This window comes from Sceloporus occidentalis, unplaced genomic scaffold, assembly GCF_023333645.1.
Source record: "Sceloporus occidentalis isolate IW3139 unplaced genomic scaffold, rSceOcc1.0.p SCAF_26, whole genome shotgun sequence".
NCBI lineage: Eukaryota > Metazoa > Chordata > Lepidosauria > Squamata > Phrynosomatidae > Sceloporus > Sceloporus occidentalis.
The window spans coordinates 4,775,757-4,786,549 of NW_028317006.1; positions in this window are offsets into that span (position 1 = coordinate 4,775,757).

The window sequence follows — 10,793 nt, forward strand, 5'->3', positions numbered from 1 at the left end:
TGAGATGTGTTTAATTCTATATGCAGAGGTGATAGGTATCTTGCTGTTACATTCCTTCCTTGTCTGAAGGTTAACTCATGTTAAGCGTGGTGGAGTCCTAACCATTTCATGACATAAAATCAGCTTTGGTGTTCTCTCTGCAATTGTTACTTGGAAGTATACCATTTACTTTAAAGAGAAACTCCAGCAACTCTGTTTATTACTTGTATTACATTAAAATGAGTTTTCAAAATATTGTGTTTTCTGTTAAAACAATTCTAGTTTTTACATGGTAAACTGTTTTCGTACAGCTTCATATTAGTCAGGAGTATGTGTTCTAGTTGTGGTATCTCCTAATCTACTAAACACCCTCATCATACTGCCTGTGATAATCAATAGAAAGGCTCGGTCTTAATCAATCAGATGGACTCTTGTGAACAAAATTGTCCATTTAGTGTCAAGATGTTCTTTTTCTATGTAGAATATTTAGTCACACTGTGGAAGTCTTATATCCCAGTATGCACTGTATGTACTGTAAGTAGCATAAGTACCCTGAAGGCACTCATTTTTAGGGAGATCACTCAAAAATAGACCTGCTGAGATTAGGCTTCTGTTGATGTACCTGTCACATCAACAGAATCTCAATGCTTATGTAATTCTGCTTATACAAAATGTTACACTTTGAATTAAAAGAAAATGCAAACATATTCCCAAAAACCTGGATAACATTTATATTCTCTGAGTAACTTTAGAGATTAATCTGCAGAATTAACTGCAGAATTAACCTAGTCTGAGCCTGCTCACAAGGAATAAGACCTATTCAGAGTGGGTTGAAGACAGCAACTAACTCATTGATCCATAAGAAAAATTAGTAAAATCCAAATATACTGGTAGTCATTGTACTAACTAAGAGTCTTAGATATCATCAGATCAATGAAGAATATGAATGAGTCATCTCTAAACTGTGTGACCCTGATATTTTGTCGATTTGCCCTCAGACCCTGAGATTGGAGCAAAAGTCTTGACGTCAATTTATGAGAGTTCCCATGTATGGTCATGAGATTATACCACAGCCCATGAACTGAATTTGGAATTAAGTAGTCGTTATTAACTGAGCTCGTTGCATAAGATTTAGTGAATGCATAAATTGATGAAGAATATCGAGGAATGAGCAGGTGGTTTCTGGTTTTCTTGTGCATCTCTTCAGAGATGCGTCATTGTAACTTGAACACTCACAATGTCACAGTAGGGTCTTTGTTTTTGGATATTATCTGCAGATTTACAAGTGGGTGGCCTGAGGTGCGTGTAAGGGTAGCTAACAAATTTAGCACACACAAAGAAGAACATTTAAAATAAATGTACGAAGACATACATGTCCGGATATTGGACTTTGTCTTACATTGGAAAGAATGTTTTGGGCAGATGACACTCATGTAGTCTTTGTGTGTACTGTAATGGAAGTTTAGCAAAAACACTCTTTATAAAAGGAGCTTGTACAGCGGAACGGCCTTAGTGGATGTCCCAACAAGTCTTAACTTGTCCTGATGTATGTCAAAAGCATCCTACTCTATATGACTCTATACAAAGGGTCATGTCTTCCCATGCATTTAAAACCCACTCAGATGTTGCCAGTAATTTGCAGTCAGCTGGTAGCTGGAGCTCAGTGCTGGGGGTCTTCCTTTAAGTGGTCTTTAATTGGCTTTATCACACATTTTAGTTCTTGACAATATGAACAGAACAGTATTTTGTATATTTAACCAAAAGCAAAGACTTTCTTTTGAATTGCTACACTATACAGCAACTATTATCCTGTATTGTTAATATCCGGGATCTGACTATTCTCCAAGGTCCAATCAATCTGTAAATGTTTTACACACAATGTTTTACGAGTGGATAGTGGAAAAGATGAGTAGTTTTAGAATGTGCCCAATAATATATACATCCCTTGGTGTTTTCTCGCCAATATGTATACAGAGAAGATTTGGAGTGCTTCTCCATCCCATGACCCCCCTCCCCATCTCATAAAATCATGTTGCAAAGCACAGAAAAAGGAATTCCCAACAACATGCAGGTCTGTGATGTAAGACACCCATGCATTGGCAACCTCCCCATCATGTATTGCATGCTGAAACACTAGGGGTAATCTAACTAAATTGTTTAAGAAATCAGAAAACAACCTCTTCTAGTATGGGACAAAATTAATTATCAGCCTGCATATTTATTTAATAAAGCCTCTTGTTTACATTATGACCAGTATGTACAAAGGGGACATGTGATTTTTTTTGGGCCAAGTTTCGATTTCAACCACATTAACAGAATAAATGGCAACCTCAAGAAACTTGAAATATCTAACAATTTTCTTGAGTGCAGTGGTATTAAAGAATTGAAGAGCAGCTAAAGCAGTAGATTAACTATTCTTTTTTTTGTTTTGTTTTGTTTAATCTTTTCATTTGAATATTTAATGCCAAGGGTAATCGCTGTGCAGTGTTTGTCGGAATAAAAGCTGTTTCTGTTTCTAACTTGGGAAGAATGTCATTTAGGTTGAAAAGCACCCCTGTCCTATTGTTATACTCCCCTTGCACTGATCCTTGCTTTTAACATCATAATGAAGGATGCTCTTTACTGGATTAACTTGAGAAGGGATTAACTCCTTCAAGACTTCTTAGGAAGCAAAGGTGTTTTGAGCCTTAAATACACAGCAATTGCATGCTTAACTTTTCTATTTTGAAAACTACACAGCTGGAATTTAAATTCTTTTCCATGGTGTTGGGCTTTCATAGTATCGTTGGGTTATTGCAGCCAATGTTCGTACTATGTATCGCTCCTTTCATACTGTAGCCAAATGGTTTAGGCTGCTTTCTCGAGCTCCAGGGGACATAGTTCTCACAACCTAAGCGTCACAAGCTGACCATGGCAAAGTAAAACACAGGGGAGGAGACTGCGAGCGAGAACATGGCTATGCTTGGGTTGTGTACCCAACTAGTTAATATTAAACAATTCATTTGTTATCCTAAAAGTAACTCAATGAATCAACATCCGCTTTACAAACTTTATAATTGTTTGCCAGTTTTATTTAATATTTTTTTTCATTTATTTTGATATAAACATTGACTTATTGGTAGACGCTAATACAATGAGGGAATGTAAACATGCATGGGATGGGCATTTCTCAATTTAAGACAAGATCAAGGGCTGATTAAGCTTAGTTCATGCCACTGGCTAGCTCACCCACTTCCAATAATTTACTGTTATGTAGTGTTGGCCCCAAGAGTAAGATTACCGTATGTTTTCAGTATTCTCATTTCAAGTAGCAGGACAATGTCTGGTACTCTCTGGAATTACTCTCTGGAATGGTTTTTATGTTTACAAACTGTTCTAGTTCAATTTCTAACATTTTCATATTGGTGTCACAGAAATCCCAAGGTTGGGTGGTTTTATTTTATACTATAATAATATACTATAATATATATAGGTTACCATGGCTATGTATAATACATATAGTGACCTCTGCTTTTTGGTGTGTTCATTTGGAAAATAAGTCACTAGTTCCCAAACCACAATACAACAATGTACAATTATTAATTTAAATACCCAGAGATATAATTACTCATTCTCAAAACATTAAGCAGTTACAAAAACGTTTGAAAAAGATCTTTCTCCCAATAGAATAAGGACGTTTCTAGACGAAAGTGTTTGAGCCATTAAACTCAATGGGAATTGCAGATACTCCTTATGTTATTCAGTAGGAACATAGGACTGCCATAAAATAGATTTCCCCCCCAGATGGACTTATATGATAAATGTACATATTTTTCATAAACATGCCCTATCTAAAACACCCAACAAATATTTGTGCAAAGGAAAAAAGTACAGTCAAGGACCCATGGCTGTTGATAGTAGTTAATTAAACATAACATTATGACATTATCAACTTTGAGGACAAAATGTGCACTTGCTGCCTAATATATCCCACCCACTGACAGGGGCCATGATAACAAGATTATCAGTGTTATCCCCTTTACCTGTCAGTGGTCATAATGTTATGGCTGATCTGTGTACAGTAGTAATAGTAGTAATATACTACTCCAGAGGGGATAATGATACATGACAGAAAAACATCCACCTAAAAGTCATTATGTTTAAGATGAAGAGGTTGAAGAACTGATGGTATGGCACCAGGGTGGAGGTCCTAAAAACAGCCACATTGTTTAAATGCTTCGTAAATGGATCAAAGTACATTTCCATTTCACTAGTCATTGCAGACACTATTGTTAATGTGTTCATCAGTTAACCTGTCTCAGACAATTCACTTTTACTGTAGAGAAAGAATATGGTAAGAACAATTGCTTTAACCCTTTAAGCACAAACAAGACGAAAGTAAAGAATGACTTGTCTGCTTTGAAACTCATACAATGTTGGTCACAATCTGCCCCTTTTGTTGCACATAAATCTCTAGTCTTTCTGTGCTAAAAATATAAATTGCCAGGGGGCATTAGGTTTTTTTTGGCAGTCTGTGTGTCTGACCCCAATATTACAATACTTTTCAAATTGTCTGAATGTCCTATATAGAATCTGGGCAGAATGTTGTGGTAAGATGAGCTGACACTGTTGTGGAATAATGTCCAGTTCCTCCACTTTTTGTTGAAATTTCACATTGGGCACATTTATTCCGGTTGTACAGCCTGGGAGAGCAGGTTATAACCATTCAGCCCACATAATCTCCCTATTTTCCTGCTGTTAAAAACCTTAAACCTTATTTTGTCAGGATAGTCCTATCCTATGCATATTTAAATACCATATTGTATCAGGGCAGTTGGTAGGTATATGATTGCAAAAGCATAATGTTTGTCATGTAACTATATTTCCACAGAGGGAGAACAAGAACAGTTGGTGGCTCCAAAACTACTTAGGCGTTTTGTGACGCAATGGACTATATTAAACCCCAGTGTTCATAAACATCTGCTGAAAGTAATTGGTAATTTTTTTTTTCATGGATTTATGCTATCATAGGTGCATTATTTTGAAATGTACTTTATTTTACCGAAATTGGTTTTAGCTGGTTCTCTTAATTGCTTCCATAGGATTCCTATACACCAAAGCCTGTGCCATTTAATGTCATCTCATTCTAAATTTTAATACCGTCTGTTGATTAAACGTGGGTTAATCTCTTAATCCTATCAACCCATCTAGTTTGCCCATTTCCTGGTATAAAGACTCAGAGAGGGGTAGGTACCAACATTTCTGATGGTGGACATTTATGGGGTCTGTGGTGGACAATGCCTATTCCTTTGCCTATCCCTGGACTCACACCTTAATCAGTTCTCTCAGTAAAGTAAAAAATAAAGTAAAGATCATGCTGGCAATGCTCATAAATAAAGCACTACAGCAGAATAAGGATTTGGATTTTCTGCCACATCTTTTAAGGCAGATCTGTCAATCTCTGAAAACACTTCCTGAAGTCAAACCCACTGTGTTGATTGACAGAGTTGCTTCCCTTGAGGTCCTGTAAAAAATGCAGCCCTTGAAATGCTGACCCCAGTGGTGGACAAATGACCTCCAACTGTGACCTGAGCCTTTAAATTGTTGCCAGTCCTTGGGGCGGTTCGTAGTTTTTACAGTGCTACTTTGTTTCTCACTTACAGTGTGACATTCCATTGTCTCAGATGCCGTAGAAGAAGCAAGAGGAGCACCGCTGGGCTGAAATAAACACTACATTACATTACCTTTACTTATATGGCGCCGGGAGATTCAGTAGTGCTTTATAATCAGAGTCAGTAGGATAAATTTAAAATCATAAACAATAACAAACTGGTACAAAACTAGCAGGGGGCCCTGCTTTTGTGAGCTTACAATCTAGTACAACACTAGGGTCCATTTAAAAGAAAACGACCATTCTACTTTTTCTGTATGTGGCATTTATATATTGCATGTGGGGTACCTACCAATGTGTACGAAGTAGGTTTGAAGCAGGAAAACTTACATAGAGTTTTGTATGTGTATTCCTCAGTTCAGGTTTTTCCCCCATTGTGATTTACAAGGAATATGTTAAAGGTTCACTACAGCTGAGTGTCTTTTCTAACCAGACTTAGGACTGTAAGGGGCAGAAATAACCTGAGATAACAGTAGGATAGCTGTACCTGGTGCCAGAGATTTGTTGCAAATCAAGACAACATTTTGCTATTTTTGCAAAAATCCAATGCTTGCGCAAGAAACCTAAATGCCGCTTTCAGCATAAATATTTATGCAATTATGTTGTGTACTGTGTCACTTGTGATGCAATCATTGCCATGTTCTCATCTCCAAGGAGGCTTCTAACACTTGTGTACTAGCTTCTCAAACAGCAGAGGATCATAAATAGGTCAGCGGTTACGTGATCCCTAAAAAAAACAAAACATTACTAAAAGTTTTTTTTGACAAATATTACATACATACTCAAACCCATAGCTCAACCTTTGTCCTACCTTGTAAGACATAAGTTCTGTGTTAAGAGCAAGTACTAGAGGCCATATCTAAAAAGAGAAAGGGACAATTCTCATTCAAAGGTGTTGATTTCTAGAGAATGTAGCATTGATTACTATGGTGATTGCTCCAAATGTATGATCATAATAATGCACCCTGATGCTATAGAGGCATGCAATAGAACTGCGGTCAAAGAGGTCCATGCCACTGAAAGATTCAGATGACCCTACTCACTCTGACTAGACCACTCAAGCCGGATCAGTTCTATAACCCCAGAAGGCATCTGGGGAAACATGTAGGCAGCAGTAGTGAATTAATCCAAAAATTACCAAGTATGACTTCCTGTGCAACATAGGAGCGCTATTTAAAAAGGCAGGGAGCTTGAAAGTCACATGTTAATTCTCACACCTTAAGGCTTGGCATTTGGATATCAAGTCAGGAGCCTCCAGGGAGGATAATGAAACTGACATCTGTATAGGGACTTCCTGTGAAGGAAAATGTGACATTAAAGAGACTTTAAATGTGTTCTTCCAGTTAGACAAAACATAAATTGTACTCTTTTTCAGGTTCTATAGCAACATCATTACAGACTGTTCTTCTGTGTCACGTGATAAGTGTTCCTAGAAGAAATATAAATGAGGCTAAACTTTACTTGATTAAATAATTATTTCTAGGAAAGCATTAGGCATTTAACAGTACTATGAATTGGGGGAATAGTACCATGAAAAATGAACCACATTACAGTCTCCTATTGGTAGATGCAGCAGTATATATGAAGATTGGGCCTAGGGATGCCTTTGGAAAGGGGATGAAGAATTGTTACTATAGCTGTGTGGCACCTCCTAAGATCAGAAAGGAGGGCGCATGAGATCCATGCTGGCAATAGTAGTGTCAGCTTGTGTATAGACACTATATGGACAAAAGTATTGGGACACCTGACCATTACACCAACAGGGACTTTGATGACATTGCATTCTAAATACATGAATATGAAGTTGGTCATCCCTTTGCAGCTATAAGAGCTTCCAAGATTTTGGAGTGTTTCTGTGGTGGTTTTTGCCCATTCATCTAGTAGAGCATTTGTTGGTCAGAGTGCATTTGTCTATGCAAGTAAATATACATATATTTCATGCCAATGTATGTTTCTGCGTGGTTTTTTTAAGGTAAATTCTGAATAGGACGTCTGACGGACAGCCTTGCAACCCCAGGACCTTGCAACCAGAGGACAAAGGGATGAAGCCATTTAATTGTTCTATATCAGACACTAATTTATAAAATAAAATTATTTGACTTCACCTTAAATAAATTAGCTTTTGTCTCATAATTACATTAATAATATTGGGGCTAAAGTAGTGTTAAATTAGTATATGGTTAAACAGGTATAATATATATGCAGTGTCTTTATACTATTCACCCAGCCAGTTCAATGTATTCCATTAATCTGTCTCTTTTTACAAATGCAGTAAATTCTCGCAACATCAATCCGGTTTATAAAGCCTGAACTCCCATTTTTACTAAAGTGAGAGGACCCAGGTGCAAGTTTATAGAAGAGGGGAAAAAAAGCTAAAGGGAATACTCTCTTTATTCATTTTGATAATAATAACCATTTCAGGGCCTATACTTTAATTGTAAATAATCCTCTACATTCTTTCAGTGTAAACTCTTTAAGGACTCATGAATTTTATTCACACACACTCACTCTATGAGCGTCTTTTGTTTATTTGCTGTTTAGTGCTTTGTGAACTAACACTCCCAGAAAAAAAAATCTCTCCCTCTTTGCTTCAGGAATTAGCAGAGAGACAAAGGCGGGAAATTCTTTAAGCCTTGTTTTGTGCTAAGAGAAATGTTTGACATTTCTGTGGAGAGGTGTTTAGCATGGATTCATTAGGTCTTAGGGGGTTCTTTCTGTGTGTTGCCCTTTCATTTTCTGTCACTGTTTTTTTTTTTATGTTTGGAAGACTGAAGAGAATCTGCCAGTGTTTGTAATTAGGATCCCCTACATTTCAATGGCAAAAAAGAAGAAATCTAGTTCACTTTAAAATGGACATCCCAATGCCCTCTACAACAGCCCATAACCTAGAGAATTTCATACAATATCTTCTTAATCGGTAAGACACAAACAAGTTTTGATCAGGTCTGAGCTTCATCTGCTTGGCCATAGTATTGTTTGCCTGTAATTGTGTTAATTCTGAGAAAAATTAGAAGAAAGGTCCTACTTGCTACATTTAGAGGCTTCTCCAGTGAAAAGCCTTTGTTAGTGCTCCAACATTTCTGCACTAGAGTACTCTATACAATAATGTATTTTGGCGTTAACAAAATCTTGGACTTATTTCATTTTATTCTCTGCAGACATCAAGGCAGCAATTGCAGGCGGTAAGGTGAAATTTAAATTGACTGCTATTACACGACTCTGAGCTGATTCTTTATGGCAGTGCTAATGAAGTCCAATTTGTCCAACTGTCCCTTTGTATAGACTTTCATTAGTCAGTGTTAGTGTCTGTGTGATTAAGGCCAAGCCATTCTACTGTTTACTACAAAGAGGCATGATAAGCATAACTGGGACCAGGGACCAGGTTTGAACCGGAGATCTCTGGGTGAAGCACCACTTCTCAGGTTCTTTGGGTCAACACCCGAATAATCCAGGTCACAGGAGGGGGGTCTTGACACATGTGGGTCCCTGCCCATTTCCCTTTTAAATGGGGGTGTTTCCAGTAATGTTAGGGGGAACGCCAATTGACACTGGCGGGAACGCCCCTGACATCGGCGGGGACGCCCACCAATGCCAGCGGGACCACACACCGCCGTTGGGCAGTCCTGGCTGCGTCTCCCAAGGGAAGGCTCTGAGAAGCCGGAGCTAAAATGTTCCCAGGTATGATACTAAGGAGTCGGGAGGTGTATATAAGATAACACAGCTAGACCATAGTCAGATTCCTAATATGCAGTTGTCTTTTATATTATGTAAAAATTGTATCTGTTTTGAAAATGAAACAGCACAATATGAAAGTTACTTTTAATGCCGTACTAGAAATAAAACATTTTGGTATAAAAGAAACTCTTTTACAACGTAATTACCAAGGAAAGATTATGGTCATTTCAGTTTCTAAGCCACTGGCAAATACACTGTTGGATCAGGTTACTATACAGCGTGACAGGAAAGTACTTTACGGAAAGGCTTGTGTGTATAAATAATGGCCCGACGGCACATGTGCCAGAGTAGTGACTTTACCAGATTTTAAAACCGGTAGATATAAAGCAATCGTTACAAAAACAAGTTTGAAATCTGAGATTTTATTATCAAATGTGATCTGAAATTTAGAGACATATAGGAAATGGGGAGGCCAGATGGGTCAGATGATTGTTATCTGAGCCTGCTTCACTTTCATCCTGCTAGTGATCCTTATGATGGTGTAACACATATGTTTCAAAATGCTATGGTTGATTTTAGTGTTAAGAGATGTGACTTTTTGGAGGCTGGAACGATGCAAGTCTTAATCATCTTGCATCATTTTCTTGTCCAACGTATCTTTTTTTTAAATTAATATATAAGAGGGAAAAAAACATTTTCTTCCCATCTTTAAGAGCTTGGTGATTGCTGTTCATGGATAATAAACAAGCTAAACCTAAAACCTGTATGTATCATATGGAGACTCACAATCACAACCTAATCTATTGTCTATGTGTCCTTCAACCAAGACCAACAAAGAACCAAGTACTGTATATTCTCCATATCCTGCCATATTGTGAATAACATGTTCAGGTACAATGGTGAAGTGCATAATTCCTTACACTTGCAGAATGTTGGTTTTATTTTTCCAGAACGATCCCAAATGCAGTACTGGTAATGAGCCCTATCTTTCCTTGTCTATCGTGTGTTTTCTGCCCTGCTGTGCTCCCAGAAAGACTGTGGAAATCATGTGTGTACCAGTGGCATGCTTTTTTTGAGGATTTCAGGGATACAAGGATTTGCATCTGATAACTATGAGCCTCTTCATATATCTGACAACCTTTAGATTACCTGGAGGACTCTCCTGAAAGGCACCTACATTCTTTCCAGGGTGTGGGAAAGGCAAGCCTTCTGGCTTGTCTGGTGGATGCAGTTTAATAAGACCTCTGCTATTTCTTAATTCTGATTTCCATCACATTTTTTTTCCACACTGTAATGTATATTATTTGTGTGAACTACGTACTACCTTAAGCAATAAGCCAGTTTCCAACCTCATGCTGACAAGTGACAAAGGGGCACCAGAGACATGAATCATTATGAACTTTGTTGACTCAAGAGCTATCCTAAACTGTTCCTATGCTACTTCATGACTTAACAAAGCCTGGTAAAGAGGTATAATAGCTTAATTACC